The 18,233-nt window shown below is 47.0% G+C and overlaps 1 protein-coding gene and 1 long non-coding RNA gene across 45 annotated transcripts in view; one reads left to right on the top strand and one right to left on the bottom strand.

Annotated features, from left to right (window-relative positions):
• The window catches only part of SOX6 (SRY-box transcription factor 6), a 458,084-nt gene that overhangs the window by 19,981 nt on the left and 419,870 nt on the right, over nt 1–18,233 (top strand). For 8 of the 44 annotated variants that reach the window (XM_083477115.1, XM_083477107.1, XM_083477137.1 and 5 more), the window contains exon 1: nt 13,033–13,887. The exons of 2 other annotated variants lie outside the window; for them this stretch is intronic. The gene's annotated coding sequence lies outside the window, so the exon portion shown is untranslated. Of the gene's footprint in view, nt 1–5,368; nt 5,681–11,765; nt 12,490–12,721; nt 12,949–13,031; nt 13,888–16,378; nt 16,797–18,233 lie in introns of those variants that run through there. 34 more of the 44 variants (XM_083477125.1, XM_083477118.1, XM_083477128.1 and 31 more) reach the window with 24 other exon arrangements.
• On the bottom strand, nt 5,690–11,950 carry LOC310695241. Its single transcript, XR_014519992.1, has 3 exons — nt 11,820–11,950; nt 11,215–11,255; nt 5,690–6,408 (listed from the first exon to the last, which is right to left on the bottom strand). It is a non-coding gene; the product is annotated as an uncharacterized lncRNA (long non-coding RNA).

The following is an 18,233-nucleotide window of genomic DNA, read 5'->3' as shown; positions in this document are numbered from 1 at the left end:
ATGTAATGCTTTCAAGGGAACTGATTATTGTCAATGTAGTCCATAGGGTAAAATTACATAACGCTGCTTAATGCATTTGTGTATTAATTTCCATGGTATCATAAATCTAAGAAGCCTTAACATTTCATATCGCATTAGAATGTAAAGTCCCTTGTTGTAAAGGCTGTGTGTTTACTGTGCAAATAAAAATGCCCCTGTCTTTCAAGAGCTGTTGATAGAAACACTGGAAGATGCTACCTGTAAAATGACTTCGTTCAAGTTAATCTGTAATTAAACCCTGATAATATTTGAAGATTCTATTTAAGAATGTTTTGCTATTGCAATAAAATATAGTCTTCATTTGTAATGTGCTAATGAGCACTTTTAAATGTTAATGGATAATTCTTAGGTTCATTTGCTAATTATTCAGATAAAGAAATCAACACTGTTGGCCAGTTCCTTCAAACCTTTCTCGCAGCAAGTCCATTTGCTGTTTGTACTTCCACAACTTTCAAAAAGTTAAGCATAAGTAAAAGTTAAAAGAATTATCACATTTAAGCTGAAAATTGAATTCATTTAGAACCCCCTCTAATACAATAAAGCATTATTAAATAGAGAGGCGAATGAGAGCCCTTCTTTTGACCAAAATCTACTTAATTTACATTTTAGAACAGATGTTAGCTAAGCATTTTACTAATTTTAACTACCTTCACTGGGTGATATTCCTAATTACAATGTTTAATCCTTTACACTAAGGCATGCCATTGTTACTATTATTCTCTGACTCCATAAACTCTCTTACTTGCCTTTTTTCCTTCTCTATGCAGCTTTCAAACAATTTTATTAATTTGATATCTTGCTTCTAGAGACATCTACTTGGAAGCTTCATCCAAGCATTTACCGGCTTGTAATGGGGAAAACATTGGTTCTAAGAATATAACTGCTAGCTATTAAGTACTATGATATATAGTACATTTTTCTTTTAAGGTAATAATAATAAAAATATTAATAAATAAATTTATAATTATAATTATAAGCATTATTATTGAATGTGGGCAAAGTGGGATCAATATGCTCGTATAATATAGGCACATACAACCAGCATATAGAAAGTTTATATAAATCAATCACTTCTGATAATGTTTTCCCATTCAGGCATCTACACGCAAGTGACTTAGACTACTCTTGAAAGCATGGGAATTTGGCTAGAGCACAGATGTTCTTGTGCTCCTTTTATTTGTTTAAATGGGACTTGTGCAGACAAACTTTCCAGCAGGTTGTGTTTTAAGCCCTCACTCACTGATTTGCCCCATGGATGTGTGTGGAATGAAAGGCAGTTAGCTTAATTTAGCTTTATCCTGCTTTCTATGAATCATCTATATGTCATCTATATGTAGATGCAGCTATAGCTTAAGGAATGAAACAAATACTGTCTCTACACAGGTACAGTATCAATTGATTTAGGAGTCTTAGAGACTTCACAATTTGACTACTGAACTGGGGCAAAGTAATAATTTTATTTGTGTGACCACAGGCCATAACAAGCTAAACTTGGCTGACCCCATAAACAAATAAGGAATGCCCTTTGCCAGCAATCCAGATCTACACCAATCAATGGAAATTGTGTCATTGATTTCCCAGGCTTGCAGACAGCAGCCTGTGATTCAGTATTCCTGGAGGCGATAAGCACTTAAGATTTTCACATCTGCTTTGGAAGAAATGTTTTTTCCTCTGCACAGGCACTTTTTTTAATATAAGGAAAGACTCAGAAATCAGGGACATTACTATGTACACTAGAGTAATCATCAATTAGCTGGCTTGGCTGCAGTAAGGAATTATGGTTGCTCAGGGCCTTTGCTGCCCTACTGCAGAGCTTCCTTAACTTCTACTTTGCAGCCCAATCCTATACTTGTGTACTCAGTAGGACTTTCTTTGCAGGTACAACATTATCCTACTTTGGCAGAGAGACACAAAACTTCTTTAGAAGCTCTGGGTACATGCACTGGTGGCTGCACAACTAGAGATGATTAGAGAATATGAAAATCTGAGGCAACATACCTGCAAGCCCCCTGGAACTCAGCTGGACTTACTTCTGAGTCGGCAGTGGATAAGAGTTCTCAAGTTTCATATTTGAGAGCTGTCAAGGACTTGTACTACTATTTTATTTTTTTAAAGACATGTTCAAAAGGAAGTTTTCAAAATAGTGAGGTCAGTTTTTCTTCCAGAGATGTATCCAGAAAGATCTATCTAGTGATGGCTGGATAAAAGAGCACAAATTTTGTTTTGTATTTTCTGAAACAGCACCTTCCTTGTTCACCACGTTAGCTCTCCCAACTCTCACTTTTCTCTTAAATGTTAGCTATTTTTAGTTTCCTTAGCATTGAGGTACCCACCAACCTGATGTACCACTTGTTGCTCAGATAGCAGAGAAATGGGAACAACTATTTAAAAAAGAAGATACTTGACTAATCTCCAAGTAAATAGGTTGTCTGTTGAGGGCAACCTGCCGAAGAAAAGTGAATTGTCTCCAAATGAGAATGTTCTGTCAGGCAGGTGATAAGAGGCTTTGTCTACAGGTGGTGGTGGGGGGGTCAATTTATGCACAAACGACTTCCTGTACTGCATACACGACCCCTGGGCATTCTTCTCTAAGTATTTCTGCTCAACATAAACTCCCCCTGGTATTTGACGCTAAAATTTGCCTTTCATACTAGCAGATCTTACGTGATAGCATTATATGAGGAATCTGTCAGGCCACAGTGCCAACCTGCAGCACCCATAGATTTTCTAAGTTAAGGGTTCTGAGAGTAAGGCGTCTATTTGCATAGTTACCAAGGAGTAAGTCCCATTGAACTCCTTGGCACTTCCGAGTAAAAACATACATAATACCGCGGTATGAACGGTTCCGAGGCCATGCTTGTTTTCTTTGGGGTGAAGTACCGTTGAACCACACAGGGGGTCTTACTTCAGGATAAACATTCACAGTATCGGGCTGCAAAAAGCGTCGACACCCTTTTAAGCATTTTACTTCCCCGAGACTACTTTTTCTTTTCCCTTCTCGGTTCCACATTTTGTTGAAATGAGTCTAAGAGCAACAAAAGGAACTTTGCGCGAAAACGCAGGAAAGAGCTATGTGATCTGAGCGCGTCTTCCTTGTTTGCACTGGGCTCTTGACTGAGTTGTAGCTTTCAGCTTCCTTTGCGAAGGGGCGAAAGAGAAATCTCTCCCCGCCCACCCGGGCTCGTTCAAATCCAGTCAATATCAGTTCTGGTCTCCCGGATCACATGGCTGGGCAAGGCTAATTGATATTATCCGGGAGCAGCCTGAAGAATCAGGATTTAAGTGGGCGGAGATGGAGTAGGAGGGAGAGAAGAGGATTATCAGAAGAATTTCCCTTTCTTTTATTTATTTCAGGGTTGATAAAGCGTACAGAAATTGAATGTTGGGAAATGATACCAGATTCTAAAGCAGCGTTTAGAACTTTTTTTAAAAAAAACACAAACCGTCAGGAATTAAAATGCTGCAGAAATAAAATAAAATAAAAGACTTGGGAAGAAGCCTCGTTGTGTAGCTCTTCAGGCACGTACAGCCCCGAAAGGAAAAAGCAACTCCTCTCGGAGTCCGAGAGATCCCACCACAGAAGGGAATCCCATTGGCCGCTTCCGCGCCCTCAATGATGCTCATCTTCCTGGGTGATCTGATCTGATGCCCTTCTGTTCTTAACTGCCTTCTGCCATTCTCATTAGAAAGGTATTCAACTTCTCTTCCCAGTTCTTCCATTACTTTCGCAATGTTCTTAACAGGACCCTTTTTTTTCTTTAATGGCTTTGCAAAGCGGTAATCCTTAAACGCTCCATTGGCAGGCTTTGGATCTGTCCCCCCCCCCCATCCTCCCTCTATTTTTTTTCCTTACATGCCGCGGCTGCTATTCGGGGGATGGCCTCGAGGTGGCGTTTTAGGCACATAAACAAAGGCTTCTCCAAAGCGGCAGCGGCGGAGCGCGCGCGTCTTTTCTGCAGTTTACCTCTTATTAGGCTAACGGTGCCGCTAATGTTTTGGTTTTGTGATCCGTCACGTCTGCCTTGTTAGGGGGGAGAGGGGGAAGCGCGCGGCTCCAGAGAAGCTCCTGACTCTCCTTGCACGCCGAAGAGCGGCACGATTTCACCAAAGGCTCAGTAAAACCCACCAGCCCCTGCCCACTTTCTCTTTTTGGAAAAGAAAACTAGGCTTATTATTTATTTTGTGTCAGTTTGTAGGAGCGGGAATTGACACCGCAGAAGGAGCGTCTTAAGACTCCCAGCTCAGCTCCACCTGGCGCTCCGTGGCGGAGCGGACTGGCCACCCGATGTCTGAAGGCGCGACCGTAAATAAAGAGGGAGCCCCCCACACAGCCCAGCTTACCTCCCAAGAGCGAAGGGCAACCTCGGGGGCGGAGGAGGAGGAAGAGGGAGCCATCCGAGGCATCTGTCACTCGATCAGTCCTTCCCGTCTCTGGCTGGCGGTGACAAACTTGCAGGACGCCTCGATCGCCTCCATCCCCTCCCCCTCCCCACCCTCTCTCTCTTCATCTGCCCCGCTTTCCCCAAGTCAGCCTTAACCCATCCACAAGTCAACCGACGGTTCTTCCCACCCTTCCTCCTCATCCCACACGCCTTTCACTGGAGGCTGAGGGACCAGCAGTCCCACGCATTTCCTTCTCGCCCCCCCTCTCTCCAACCCCCTCCCCCCACCGCCCCAGTCAACGTCCTCCCCTAGAGCGCGGAGCAACCAGCCGGTTGTCAGGATGACATTTCCCCTGTAAGGCTCTCTTTTTGAGACCCAGGAAGCAGGTAAGGATGCCAAGGACGATTCTGGCTGCGCAGGGCTTGGAGCAGAAGGCGCGAGAGCAGAGCAGGGAGCGACAGCGAGGCGGAGGGAGGCAGGCAGGCAGGCGGGCGGGGGGGTGGGTGCGTGGGACAGGGCGCCCCGGAGGGGAGCTGCCGAAAACACGTCTTAAACACAAAAATCTCCGCGGGCTCCTTTGCTCTTCTTCTTCTTCTTCTTCTTCTTCTTCTTCTTCTTCTTCTTCTTCTTCTTCTTCTTCTTCTTCACTTCTTTGCCTTTGCGTTTTGGAAGAGCTCGTGAGGTCCCACGCGCACTTCCTGCACTTTTGGTGGCCCTTTCCCAGCTTTTGATCCTCCCTCTTTTGGAGAGGTGATGGGAGGGGGAGAGTTACCCTACGATTAAAACACACACGCACAAAATAATTACGAGTGGTGTTGTCTTGACCCCTGGAAGTTTGCAGAGCCCGGGAGCAGCCCACCATGATCACAGTCACCACCATCATTTACCTTCTTCGAATACCTTCGCGGTAATAATTATTCTTGGTTGCTTTAAGTGCAATACATTTTATTGCCTCAGAGACCATCTACTGTTTGATTGAATTATTCATATCCCCCCTCTTTTTTGGTGTAGAAGACTGCATCTGGGGACTCTGATGTGACGTGTATATTTTTTCCTCCTCCCCCCCCCCCCAGGAACAAAGGGAATGTGGAAATGAAAGAGAGAGGGGAGAGAGGCTGGCAGATGTGATGAGCTGCGGCGAAGGTGTATCCAGTTTGGCACTCCCCCTTCCTTCTCCCTCTCTCTCTCTCTCTCTCTCCTTGCTCTCTGCAGCCTCGGTGAATCACAGCCTTCCTCAGGCAGCCTGCCCTCTCGCACTGTAAGTACCCCCAGCCTGCTCTCCGTAGCGGCAGCACCGGCAGCATGCAAATCCCAGCCTCTCTCCATCTCCCCCCGCTTTGCCTTTGCGCTGCACGTGGAGCGCGAGAGGGGTCTTCCCAACCAACTGTCCCAGGCAAGGGAAGAAGTAGTAAAGATTCCACGAGCAACTTTTCTTTCGAGCTGTCTTTGGGCGTTGGGGTGGGGGGGGGGAGGACTCCAGCTGGCTTGCCAGGTTTCTGTTTTGTTTTGTTTTCCCTGGGGGAGGAAGTGTAGCGGGGTGTTATTGGCTGGTGGAATTTCAGGCTTTTGTTGTGGTCGATCCCTCTCAAGCGTTGTAGATGAACTCAAAAGTGCCACTTCCGCTCAAGGGACAATGCCTCGCATCCTGTCAATAGCCGACTGGAGGGATGATTAGATTTTGTTGTCTTAGGCTGTGTGGATGCAGAGGGGATGCGTGTCCGGTGAGTTATATGGGGTTGGGGTCCTTCTGCTCCCACAGATGCAAATCGCCTTGGGGAGGGAGTTTTGCACTGTCTGGGGATTCAGAACAACTTCTGGGTCGGCCTGTAAGAGAACCATGTGCTCGCTTTTTGCCTGACGTAACTTTTTTTTTTGCCAATCGTGCGATTTTATTCCTAAATTGGTCCATTGAAAATCATTCTCTTTTAATTAATTAAAAAGTTGCTTTTCTTATTACTCCTTCTTCCTCGAGTTATTTTCCTCAGCCTGTAAAAAAGAGAAATAAAAAAGAGAGTAGACTTTACCCAGTGGGGTAAGTTTTCCACAAAACTTTACTGGCAGCTGAACCCCGTTGAGTTGCGCCCGGTCCTACTTAAGTTTACTCCGACATGTTAACCTGAGCTCAGTGGAAACTTGCTGCCCCTAATAAAACTGTTTAGGACTGCAGCCTTTCTTCCAAGGAAAGCATCCTTACCCAGTTAGCCCTGCCAGCTTCAGCGGGATTTACTCTCAAGTAACGAGGGAGCGGTTAGGATCGTAGCCTCGCGCCTTGTTGTGCTTTCATAGAATGAACGTGGTTTTAGATCATCCATGTGCTTCTAGACGGGGCACCGGAGATGTTACACACCTGGACTTGGGAGGCCTTAGGTTTTGGGGAGACTTGTCTGCGAGGCAGCGTGTTGAGGGGTGGCAAGTGTGCCTCCCTCAGTTCTCCTGTGTGAGTCAGCAGTGTCAGGGAAGAGAGAGATTCTGCACCATTTGTAGAAAGTCTTGCGAGAACAGAACATCTCTCCCTTCCTAACCTTGATCTCATAAAAGTTGAAGGTCCTGCACAAGTTTCTAGCGGCATAGGCGCTCCTAACTGTGTGCATAGGATTTGGGCCGCACGTGCTAGCAAGTCCGAATCTTGCTCGTCTCCTCTTCATCCGATTCAGCAGCCCAGCACTAAGACTGTGGCTGGATGATCGGCATGAAATCGCCTGGTAGAGGCACTGGGGTTTTTAGTTCTTATTCTCCAAAGCCCTGCCGGGATTCCTTCAGCTTCCAGTAGGGGAAAGTCCCGTTCAGATCAAAAAGCCTTCTTCGGAGACCGGCATCCGATTCCTTAGCAGCTCGCAGTCACTTCTCTGGGATGACTCCCCCCCCCCTTAAAATGAGGCCGAATAACGGCAATATGGGACTTATTCCCATTGCGCAGTGTTTAGAGTAGGGCTCAGCCAGACTGGCGTGTTGAATTCTACCCTGAGGGCAGCGCAGTGCCGGGGTACGTCTGTGTACCTCTTGATCTGTTTAATCCTGATTTCCGCACTTTGATATAACTAAAAGAATCGTCACCCCGGGGTTGCAAAGATTCCAAATGTCTCCCGCGGGCGAGTTTTGTTCTCCCTAAGTTTGGAAATATTTGTCGTGCGCTCTCCGCCTCCGGCGCTGCAAAAGATGCTCCCCAGTCGCCTGCATGGACATGAGTTTGGTTCCTGGTGCATCTCCCACCTGATGCTTCTTCCGTGCATTGATTGACACAACACGCCCGACAGGGCTCGATAATGCAGGCATCCGAGGGCAGAGCATCAGGCAGCAGCCGGCGTTCCCTCGCACGCATGCAAAGTGCGCATTTGGGCCGTTTTCTTATAGATCTCGCTGCAAGGACAGGCTAGCCAGGTTGGAATCGGGGTGTTGGGGGGGGAACACTGCAGGTAAAATTAAGTCTCTTCTTAGACTTTGCGTATTTTGGGTGCAGGAGTAGGCAAGTTTACGAATCACACAAGTCTCTTCAACTGCTAGGGATTTGTTTTAGATCTTATCACTCGATGGGGGAAGAAATGTTGCTCCATATACATCTTAATAATTTGTGTGTCGATTTATTAACACAAGATTGGAAAAATAATCTCAGACTTTATGGCAATTAAAATGTGGGTTTTTAAAAATGCACGAGGCTCCCTCGTGATGTATAAACTAAACTAGGATAAATAAGTTTAGTGAAAATCGTGAAAGGCTCTAGGCGCAAACTTTGTTGGTAAGAAAACAATTTGAATGAAAGGAAAGGAATAGTCAAAATTAGGATGTGTTGTAGATGTGCAGTTTAGGAAATTTTGAGGAAAAAAGCTGTCCAGAAGAACCGGATAAATTAAAACGCGGGAAGAGAAACAGGAATGCAGGTTAGCAAAGGACTGCCTTTTTAATTGGGGAGGAATATCAGAATTAAAATGTAAACAAGAACTAGAAAATTTCTAGCGATCCCGACTTTTTCAGAGCAACCCTTTATATGTCTACCCAGAAGCAAGTTCAATTGAATGTAAGTGGACTTACTCTAAGGTAAGTGTACATAGGGTTGCAAACTTAAAACTACTTATTCCTCCGAAGCGCGCATTTAAATGGGCCAGGATATCTTACGTGGTCTTGTTAGCGGATGAGAAAAGAAGAAACGCTTTCATTAAGTTTTGAAAGATCAATCTCCCCACGTGAATTGAAATGAAACCAGATTAGGGCAAGTTCGCTGTTTCCCTGTTCATCCCTAGGATTTGGGTGGCTGACTATATTGCGCCGAGCGCTCTGCCCAGGTAGGTGCTGGGATCCCAACCAAACCCGCCCATTTGGGGACTTCAGACACAGCAGTGATGCTCCATTATTGGCCTTTTGGAAACGCGTGCAGCTATTTTGGAAACAGAAAAGTTCCCCGTCTTGATCTGCGAAAGCAGTAGGTGGTGATGGGACCGGCCTGGCCCCCAAGCACAAAGGCGGACCCACAAAGCGCCTCTTCTGTTTTGGGGGCCGGGGGGGGAGGCGGCTGCCCCCCGCGCGCCCTCCGCCTCGCATCCCCTTGCGTCGAGGTGCGAAGAATATCAAAAGGGCGAGAGAGGCGCGCTAAGTTTTTCCACTGGTGGTTGCTCACATGATCCCGGCGCCTCCTGGCACTTTGAAAAGCCTCTTTCAAGGTTTGACTGCCCCACACACCTTTTTTTAAAAAAAATTCCTAAAAAGAAAATGATTGAGAGACTTTTCTCTTTCATGCAACATTAAACACCCACACCCCTCTTTTGGATTTATTCTCTCCATCTCTTCACAGTTCTACTTCTCTTCCCCAGCCTCGGCTTCTAATTAACACTTCTAAGGAAGTGAAAGTTCCTCAAATGCCTCCCCCCGTTGGTTTTCGGGCGATGCACCCTCAGGAACAGCAAACCAGCAGTTCAGCTTGAACCCATAACTTAGGGTCCTGTTCTCTTGGCCCGCTTCGAGCTATGCGCCAGTGTTCCTTTGCAACCGCCCAGCACCCGCGTATCAATTAATGTTTATTACTCTGTTTATAATATCCCCTCTTTCCTCCATCGCGGAACCCAGGACGGCGTACACGTGCTTCCCATGCGGTCTCCCATCCAGACGTTCGCCCTTTCTCGGTCCTGCTTAGCTTCAGCCCAGCGGGGGCCTCATGTGCCTTCGGAACACTTCGCAAGTCGCGATTCCGCCCAGCGAAAGTCGAAGGGGCCACTTTGAGAGAGTTGAATTCAGCGGAGTTCTTCAGCTCGACCCAAAACTCTAAAAAACACACACCCCTCTTCCTCCTCCTAGTGAACTGCCGCCTTGCATCTCTCGCGCACCCCGAACCTATCCGTAGTTGATGTTAAGTAAGGGAATAGGAAGTAATACCGCAATCCTAGCTAACCGTGTCTACTCAGAAGCAAGTCCCGGGTAAGTTAGTTTAGGGTTAGTCCGAGTAAACTCTTTGGATTTCTGTGACCAAGTGCGAGTGCCGAAGACCGCAGCCTGCCACCTGACCTTGCCTTCTCGAGTTTCGAGTGACTTCTAGCAGCCTTCTGCTGTATGTACTTACTCCGGAGTAAGCCCCACTGTTGTCAACGGAACTTCTTCCAAAGTAAGAGTGCGAGAGAAACTTTGCAGCCAGCCTAAGTCTTCTTTTACAACTCTCTCCGCCACCTGAGCATCCTGAAGAGCATTCCCAGGAAGTCAGTCCGTAAAGCTCACTCTGCGATTCTGTGCAGAGTTACTAAGTTGCGAGACTCACCGAGGTTGGCGAGACTTATTTCTATGTAAGCCTGCGGGCGAGCGCTTCCCAGCGGGGTTTAGGATTGCAGGCCGCATTTCCTATATGAGCCTTTGTGTCTTCCCTCCTTCTAGTTTCTCTGCTGACCTCCCTCTTATTCCCGGCTCCTCTCCCCCTTTCTTCTGTTCTCGCACCCTCTACCTTGTCTTCCCCTAAAAGTTCCAGTACATAATGCGCGGGAAGGAAAAACCCTGCAGTCACTTCTCTTGGAAGGAAGGGTCCTCCCCGCCCCGCTCCCCCTTTTGACCCACTGGGCCACCCCCTTCCCCTCTCCAGTTTTCCATTAAGCCTTGCCTTACCGGTCAGTGTTAGTCGTGCAACCCAAGTAAGTACGTCTACAGGATCCCATTCTTAAGCACCATGGCTCGATAGATTCAAAAAATCATACCGTATCATAGCTTTTACGCACCTCCCTGCGAGTAAGCCCCACTGATTTCAGTCAAGGGAACAACGCAGCAACTCTTAAACACATTTACTGAATGTCCAAATGAACTCAGCGGCACATCCAGGTAAGTTTATGTAGGAGGATCGGCGTGCAGTTGTGTTTAAAGTCAATGTGGGTTCCTTCCTATCCCAACCTAATAGCGCCCTCCTGTATACGTCTACTCAGAAGAAAGACTCATTTGCTTCAAGTAAGTAAGTGGGGCTTAGGATTCAAGGCTAAACATCAGTTGCCTTGAAAGTAATTCCTATTGATTTCAACGGGACTTGCTTGCAAGTGAGCGTGGTTAGAATAGCACCGAAGGTTAAAAGCGCGCGCAGCATGACCTAAGTAAATCCCACTGAAATCAGCCGGAAGCTTCTGAGTAAATAAGCATAGGATCTGGCAGCGCGGCTGTAATCCTATATAGTGGGATTTACGTCTGCATAAATATTCTTAGGATGGAGGTTTAATTAACCCATCTGCACATAAGATCCAGATAAATCAGTGGAACTCAACGGAAGCAACCAGGAGGGCACGATGCAGCCAAAATTAAGCACTTGCTTAAAGCTCTCATTTAAATGAATGTCCTTACTTTTGGCAGGATTCCCCCAGTTGCTTCCTTGACAGGAAGTTCTATTGAAATGAATGGGTATAACTTTAATTCTTCACACACGCGTTTGGCGGTGAGCGTCATTGACGGAACATAGCGGGGCTTACTTCGAAGTAAACACGCACAGAATGCGGTTGCGCGGCTGACAGTCCGACTGACACATTTGCCACGGGAGTCTTAAGTTCCCTTAAAACCAAAGCCCCCAAGAGGGTGGCTGCAGTCCTAGACACGCTCTTTCTTTTTTTTGGCCGGGGAGGGGGAGGTGAAGCGTCACTAAACGCTGAACACGTTTACTTGGAAGCAAATCTGATTAACTTCAGCGCGAACTATGTTCAGAGATGCGCGCTTAAGAATCTAGCAGCCCGGAAGGCTGCGGATTGTCCCGCTGTGCCCCAAAGTGTTTACTCCCAGGAAAGAGCGCGTAGGACTGCAGCCGTCTGCCAACCGCTCTGTGATGAGTGGCGACTGCGAAGGAAGGGGGAAGCGGGGTGTGTGTGTGGATTGTGGCTAGGAGTGCGCGCGCGCGCCTGTTGGGGGGGGAGAGGGAGGGAGAGAAAATGATATTTCACTTTCTCTTTTGTGCTCACTTTCTCCTGGGTCGTTCGGTTCCACGCTCCCCCCCCCCTTTACCGCTCCCTCCCTGCCTCCCGGCTGTGTGCTTGTTGGTGTGTGTTGTTGCCTCGTCTTGCCTTGCCGTCGGGGGTGGGGGTAAGAAGAGAGAAGCGGCGGCGGCGGCGATATAGCAGCCCTGCCTCCTTTCGCCTTCCTCCGATCAATGCCCCTGGCCACTCACTTTCTGATGTTGCACGACGGGAAATGCTTTGAATACTTACGACATGGCCGCTCACGTTGATTGCCAAGATTGACAGCAGTAAACCAGCGCCTTCGCTTGTATCAGGAGGGGAGAGAGAGAAAAAGAGAGAGAGGCGGGGGGAGCAGGGAGGGGGAAGCCAAGCCCAACAACAAACAATAATGAACCCGATTGTAACTAAATCTCCAGGCAACCCGTCAGCAAACTTCTCCTGATGATCTGGATCCTGCGCATCCGTGGCCCGAAGAAACGCAGCCAGCCAGTAGCTCAGTGAATTTATTCCTTTCGTTAGTATTTCTGCAGCTTGTTTATCCAGCCCTACAGACACTCCTTCACCTTTTCCTTCCTTCCCTCCGGCTACGGCAGTTTGTTTGTTTATTGTTGTTATTGTTTTTAAAGGAAGGACCCCCAAGGCTTATAAAACGCCACACTGGATCTCGAAGGAGGTAACTAGGAAAAGCAAACCGGCGCAGCGCTCGTTGTGTTGCTGATACCTGTTGTGGACTTGGTCGTGTGTGGTGCGCAGCCTGGTTGGGCTGGTGGGGGGGGGGGGCGGGAGACGGCGGACGCGTTCCTTAGTCGTGTTTTGAAAAGGGGCTTCCACGTTTTGTATGTGTCGCTTTATACCAGAGAATACGGTATTGTTTCTCTCCCCCCCCTCTCCCCGCTGTCTTTTAAGGGCTTGCTGGTTGCAATTGACCAAAGCAGCAGCAGCATTAGCAGCAGCCGCAATAGCGGCGTCCGGAGGTAGATTGTGAAGTTAGGGAGATTTCTGAATGAATCCCCGGCGCGGCTGCTTAGTGCTGGACTTTTTGGGGAGGGCGGTGTTGGTGGCGGCGGCGCCGACTGGGATGGGATGGGAAGAGGCGAACTGGTGGAGAAAGTCCTTACGCTTCTGACCTGGGGTGAGTTGCTCTGGGGAGGATCCTGAGGCTGCGTAAAAAAGATCCCGCTGCTTCTCTCTGAAATCACAACACTGCTGCTGCTGCTGCTGCTGCTTCCCACCCCCTTTCCTTTCCGCCCTCCAAGTGGTGTGTCTATTTTAAAACGTAGTGACAGATCAGCGTTGTATTTTAAGATCACCCGCTGCCTGCGAACACATGGCGCTCTAGAGATACTGCGCGTAAGAGTGATACCAACAGAGGCAGGCGAGCGAGGAAAAATATAAAGCCCTTAAATCAATCTTTGGGAGCCTAAAGCTTCTGCCATTCCTCCGAAGTCCTCACCCTTGGAGATAGTAAGGATGAAGGAACAAGGGGGCTTTGCTAGCGTCTCTAATTTCTCTGTTAACTTTGTGGTGGTTAAACTTGCCGAGAAGTTCGCTGCTAGTGTGCTTATATATCTGTAGAACAGATCCTTAAGAGAAAGGGGGGGGGGGAGAGTATTATACCGCTAGGTGGTAATGCTGGATTTGACCACAGAGGGGCAGTGTATCGAGGATTTGCTGTTCTTGTGGCGCCTTATCTCTCCGCAGGCAGAGGCTGGGATAAAGTTATACTGAAAACTTTAAAATTGATATCACACCCTAATTTGTGTTCCACAGGGAGGGGGAGAGAGAGAAAAAAAGAGTGAGAGCCCAACAACACACAGGGCTCTGCTTACACCATGAGAAGGGGAGCTCTTGGCTGCATTGTGGGCTCGCCCAACATTCAGCTGGGGATTTCTTGCTGTGTCTTAGCTCTCGCCGGAGGTCATGCAAATCGACCTTAAAAGAATGCATAAGCCATAAATTAAAATAAACCCCGTAGCCACGGGCTGATTCATAAGTAGACAATACCTAACCTGGACAAAACGGCTTCCTTTGCGAGCTGGAAGAAAAGAATAGTGCCTAAAGTAAACGCAAAGTAAGTTCCCAGAACGTATTTTCTTTTGCATTACTGTCGTTGTTTTCTGTTGTTATTTCGCGCAACTTTAATCTCAGGGAAACTGCCTTCAGCCGCAGTTTTAAGCATACTTTGCAGAGATGGTAGGGAGGCAGCAAGGTGGTTTGGTGGGAGCGCTAGTCCCCCCCCCCCTTTTATAAGTGGTGCTTCTTGTTTGTCATTTTTGAAGAAGGATCTTAATTTTTTTTAAAAAAATTAAGATGGGTTTGATGTAATTTATTTTGAAGATCTTTCAATCTTCTATTGTAAATCTGGTTTGTCTCTGAAAAATTGCATGTCACTTAGCTAGGCATTGTGTGTGTGTGTGTGTGTGAGAGAGAGAGAGAGAGAGATCACCTGGTGCTTTTATTTTGCTTTACGTTGTATTGTTGAAATGTCGCCTTACAAATATTCCTAAAGTTATATATGAGAGAGGGCGTTTGGCAGGAGTTAAAAGTTCTCTGTTTGATCCAGTAGTAAAACAGGTGTGTGTGTCGTATGTATGGGAAGTGTGTGTGTCGTATGTATGTACACGAAGGTGTGTGTATATAAATGTATACAACATGACACTGTACCACGCACACATACAACTTGCACGAGTGTATATAACGGGCTTTTTGTTGCTGTGAGATCTGAAGTCTTCCAGCTCTCCCCCGCCACCCCCGCCACCTTTGGGAGCGCCTTGGAGCTGCTTTGCAGCCGGGGTTCCTTGTGTGCGCGCGCGTCTGAGGAGCAGAGCAGGGCCTTGGGGTCAATCAGAGGCGCAGATCATATTGATTTGATTGCCGCCACCTCTGCTTTGCGGAGGACTCGTTTCCCGGGTGTTTTTTTTTTTTAAGGACGGCGAGAAGGAAGAGGTGGCAAATGTGAAAAGGCAATTGAGCGTTGTTGTGTCTGTGTGTCAGGGTGATCTCGCCGGGGCTTGGGAGCCTGCGGTCAGGAGATTAGCTACGTCCTCCTGGGTGTTCCCCCAAAAACACAGACAGGGAAACTTAACGAGATAAACAAGCGTATCTGCGCCTGTTGTTATGCAGATAAAGGAGACAGGTTGCATGTGGGTTCCTTTTTTTAAATAGCCCATCGTAGTAGGGTGAGCAGCTTTGAACCTAATTTTAATTTGAAAGGGGAGAGGAACGTAGATTTAAAACATATTTTCATTTTTAAAATGACGGTGTGATTGAAACTGGTGGGCATCTCGGTCTAAAGTGACTTTTTACATTTTGAAAAACCCTGTAGCTGGGTGGGTTTGACTGTGGTTGGGTGGGCAGGTGGTAGTGTTGTAGAAACTGCTTTGAGATTGCAGCTAGATTGCACTTGTTATACTGACTCCCTTGTGTGGGCTCATTGCATCAAACCGCTCTGCCACAAAGCTAATAGTTTTTAAGATGGACACAAAATTTGCCCTGCAACGCGAACCTCTGTCTAAAACGTTTGGAAGCCCTGTGCAAGATGATGTATCTTAAGACTCTTCTCCCTCGCTTTTTGGCATCCGATTTCTGTATGTATGATATCTCCCTTTTATAATTAGTAACCGTATCTCGAAGTTAATCTTTTTTAAAAAATTAAAAATAAATCTGATCCTCTCCTCCAATGTATTTTTAGGGAGGTACATATTTGAATGAAAATAATTAGGTTACTTGGATTACGTTTGCAGCTTGAAGTAGCTTGACACCTGGCAGAGAACTGCTTAAGCGTTTTCTTTAAACTCTGCCTCCTTCTCCATAACTGCGTTTCTTATAATACATTCTTGTGTTAAGTGAGAAAGGCTGTTTGTAAAACAATCCCCTGGCTAGTCCCAGTGTTGGGTGAAGCTGATCCTGTAATGGCATTTTGTTTTGAACAGTTGCTGTAGTTGAAGTTCCCTCATAAGGTAAGGTGGCACTGGCTCTCTGAAAGGAGGTCCAAATGCCACATTTATAATTAGACTGCCAATTCAGCACATTGTATCCATTGCTATACAGGGATATACTTGCTGTGTCTGGCCTCTCTCAATAGCCTGTATTCAGAATTAGCCAATTCAACTACTTCAACTTCGGCATCAAATTTAGAATAGGCAATGAGAGAACGGGAGGGGGGCTGAGAGAGAAAGCAAACAATAACTCTGCAATCTCTCCCCTCAGCTGGCCATGAAAGGCCAAAGAATATAAGGAGAGCAATTCATAACAATTGTATTGGGGAATCCATACATCAAATACAATAAGTTTGGCGAGAGGAGTTTTTTTCTTTTCCTTTTTAAAGAAAAAAGTTATTTGGGAGGAGGGAACTAAAATCAGCCAGTGTGGATTCAGGGGGGAAAAAAGTTCCTAGCATATATATTTCTTTCTTTAAAAAAAATGGCCAAAGGATATAGGACAATTACACCTGTGCTTGCAGCTGAACACAGGTCCTTGGGAAAACTGGCAGGAAAAGTCTTTAGCCCCTCCTGAGGACTATAAGAAGAAACTTTGCTTGCAGGCAGCAGCTCTCCCGCCCCCTGTGCAGTCAGTCACAAGGAGCAGAGCTTCAGGCAAGCCGTAGTTGCTGCTCCTGCAGCCGCCGCCGCCTCCTCCTGCTCGGCAGAGGGGCAGTTCAACGCTCTTCGGCGGAGAGCGGAGGGAATAGGCTGTCGGAGAGGGAGAAGGAAGAAGGTCATTTGCATTCTCAGGCCCTTCCTCTCAATCAACGACCTTCTAATTCCCGAGGAAGGAAGGCGCTGGCTGCCTTTAGGGTTAGCTGGCGATCCTCGCGCACGCGGCGGCGGGGGGGAGGGGAAGGGTGCTTCGCCGGCCGAACTTCTTCAAACTTAACCCACCCCCCTACCCAGCTCTGCTCTGTTGGAAGCGACCGCTGAGGAGGGATACAGAGGCGGCCAAGTGCGCCGTCGGCGGCAGGGTCCGCAGGGAAAGTGGGAGGTGAGGCGTCCGCAGGGGGTTTGGTGGTTTGTCTCCAAAGTTTCCCCACAGATGGCGCGGCGGCTCCGGCTCGGTGGGGGCGAGTGGCAGCCGCGGGCCAGCAGCGAAGAACACGCGCCGCAGCGCCTCCGCCTTGCAACACCCCTCGCCACAGCGGCGGGACTGGGCTGGGGGGCGGGGGAGCCGCCGCCGCCGCCGGCCACGCTTTATCTTCCTTTCAGTGCTGCTTCTCCAGGCAGGCTTGGCTGTAGAGTTTGCCTGGGCCTCGCTCCTTCCCCCTTGGCTTGCGCCAGGAGTGCCGCAATTCGTTTACACTGAATTAGTCCCACTGATCTTAATGCGACTGCTCTGGGACAAATGAGTTGTGTGACTGCTGCCTCCCGCCACTGGTGTCCCATGTAAACATGTCCCCCGCGCTGAACAGTGCAGACGTTGGCATTATTGCACCGCAGATAGGCTTGTATGTGTGCTTATCCATCTCTCTTATCTCACATACACCTCCACTCCAAACTCCACATACACACGCACACCTCAGGAATGTGTTAGCTATGCAGTATATTCCAGGAGTATATTGTCTCTTTGTGTAGTACTATATGGCTATTTGATTGCGATTTTAATTATTTATGTTTGTACACTATGTTGCGTGATATCTTCTGAGAGGAGCAGTGTGGAAATGCCTTAAAATTTTCCTCTTTCCTAAACACATACTGGAAGTTGGACATTTGATAGAATGTTATTTGATAATATGATGTGGGTGTATATTTTGGTCATCTAAGAGTGTAACAGTTTAGGTGAATGGAATGAATATTTCCATAGGGTGCTATGTGGCCAGCTATGAAGTTTGATTGACTAGGTTCAGGGAATGAGAATAAGGATTCTGCTACAGCTATGCTTTATAGATTGGCCTTATCAGAAGCAAACCATACTGAATTCATTTTTATTACCGAGTAGGTTAAGATTTGTCTTAATAGTGTATGTATATGTTTCAATCTATAACAGTTCAGTGTTTGTGGGCGTTGAATACATAGGTACACAATCCAATGTTCAAAACTATATAGCCTTCAAATAAAGGCAAGCTTTAAAAAATAATTGAAGATAATTGTATGATGTGAATATGTTGCAGTGCTTCATACTAAGGTATTAACCCAAAACAAAGGTCAGTTTTTGTGGCTTGGGCATGTCTATCTCCTATAGTTAGTCTATTTCTGACATTTTTACCAAATATGTTTTAAAGAGGAAAATAACGGTGTTAAGTTCAGGGTAACCTCTTTCTGTGGGGGTTGGAGAATCAATGAATGTGTAGGAAAAGCTGGAAAAGTGATGGAGATCAGGCCTTCGTACATGAGTAGAAATAACTGTTTTGCTTCTGGTGGACATAAAAAAGTTTCTTCAGTGAAAACCTTATTATATTTGCCAAGCACTTTAATCACCCTAGGA

This window comes from Podarcis liolepis (assembly GCF_965112155.1).
Source record: "Podarcis liolepis genome assembly, chromosome: 1".
Classification (NCBI taxonomy): domain Eukaryota; kingdom Metazoa; phylum Chordata; class Lepidosauria; order Squamata; family Lacertidae; genus Podarcis; species Podarcis liolepis.
Note: the sequence above shows the minus strand (reverse complement) of the source record. Positions and strands in the feature narration are given on the sequence as shown.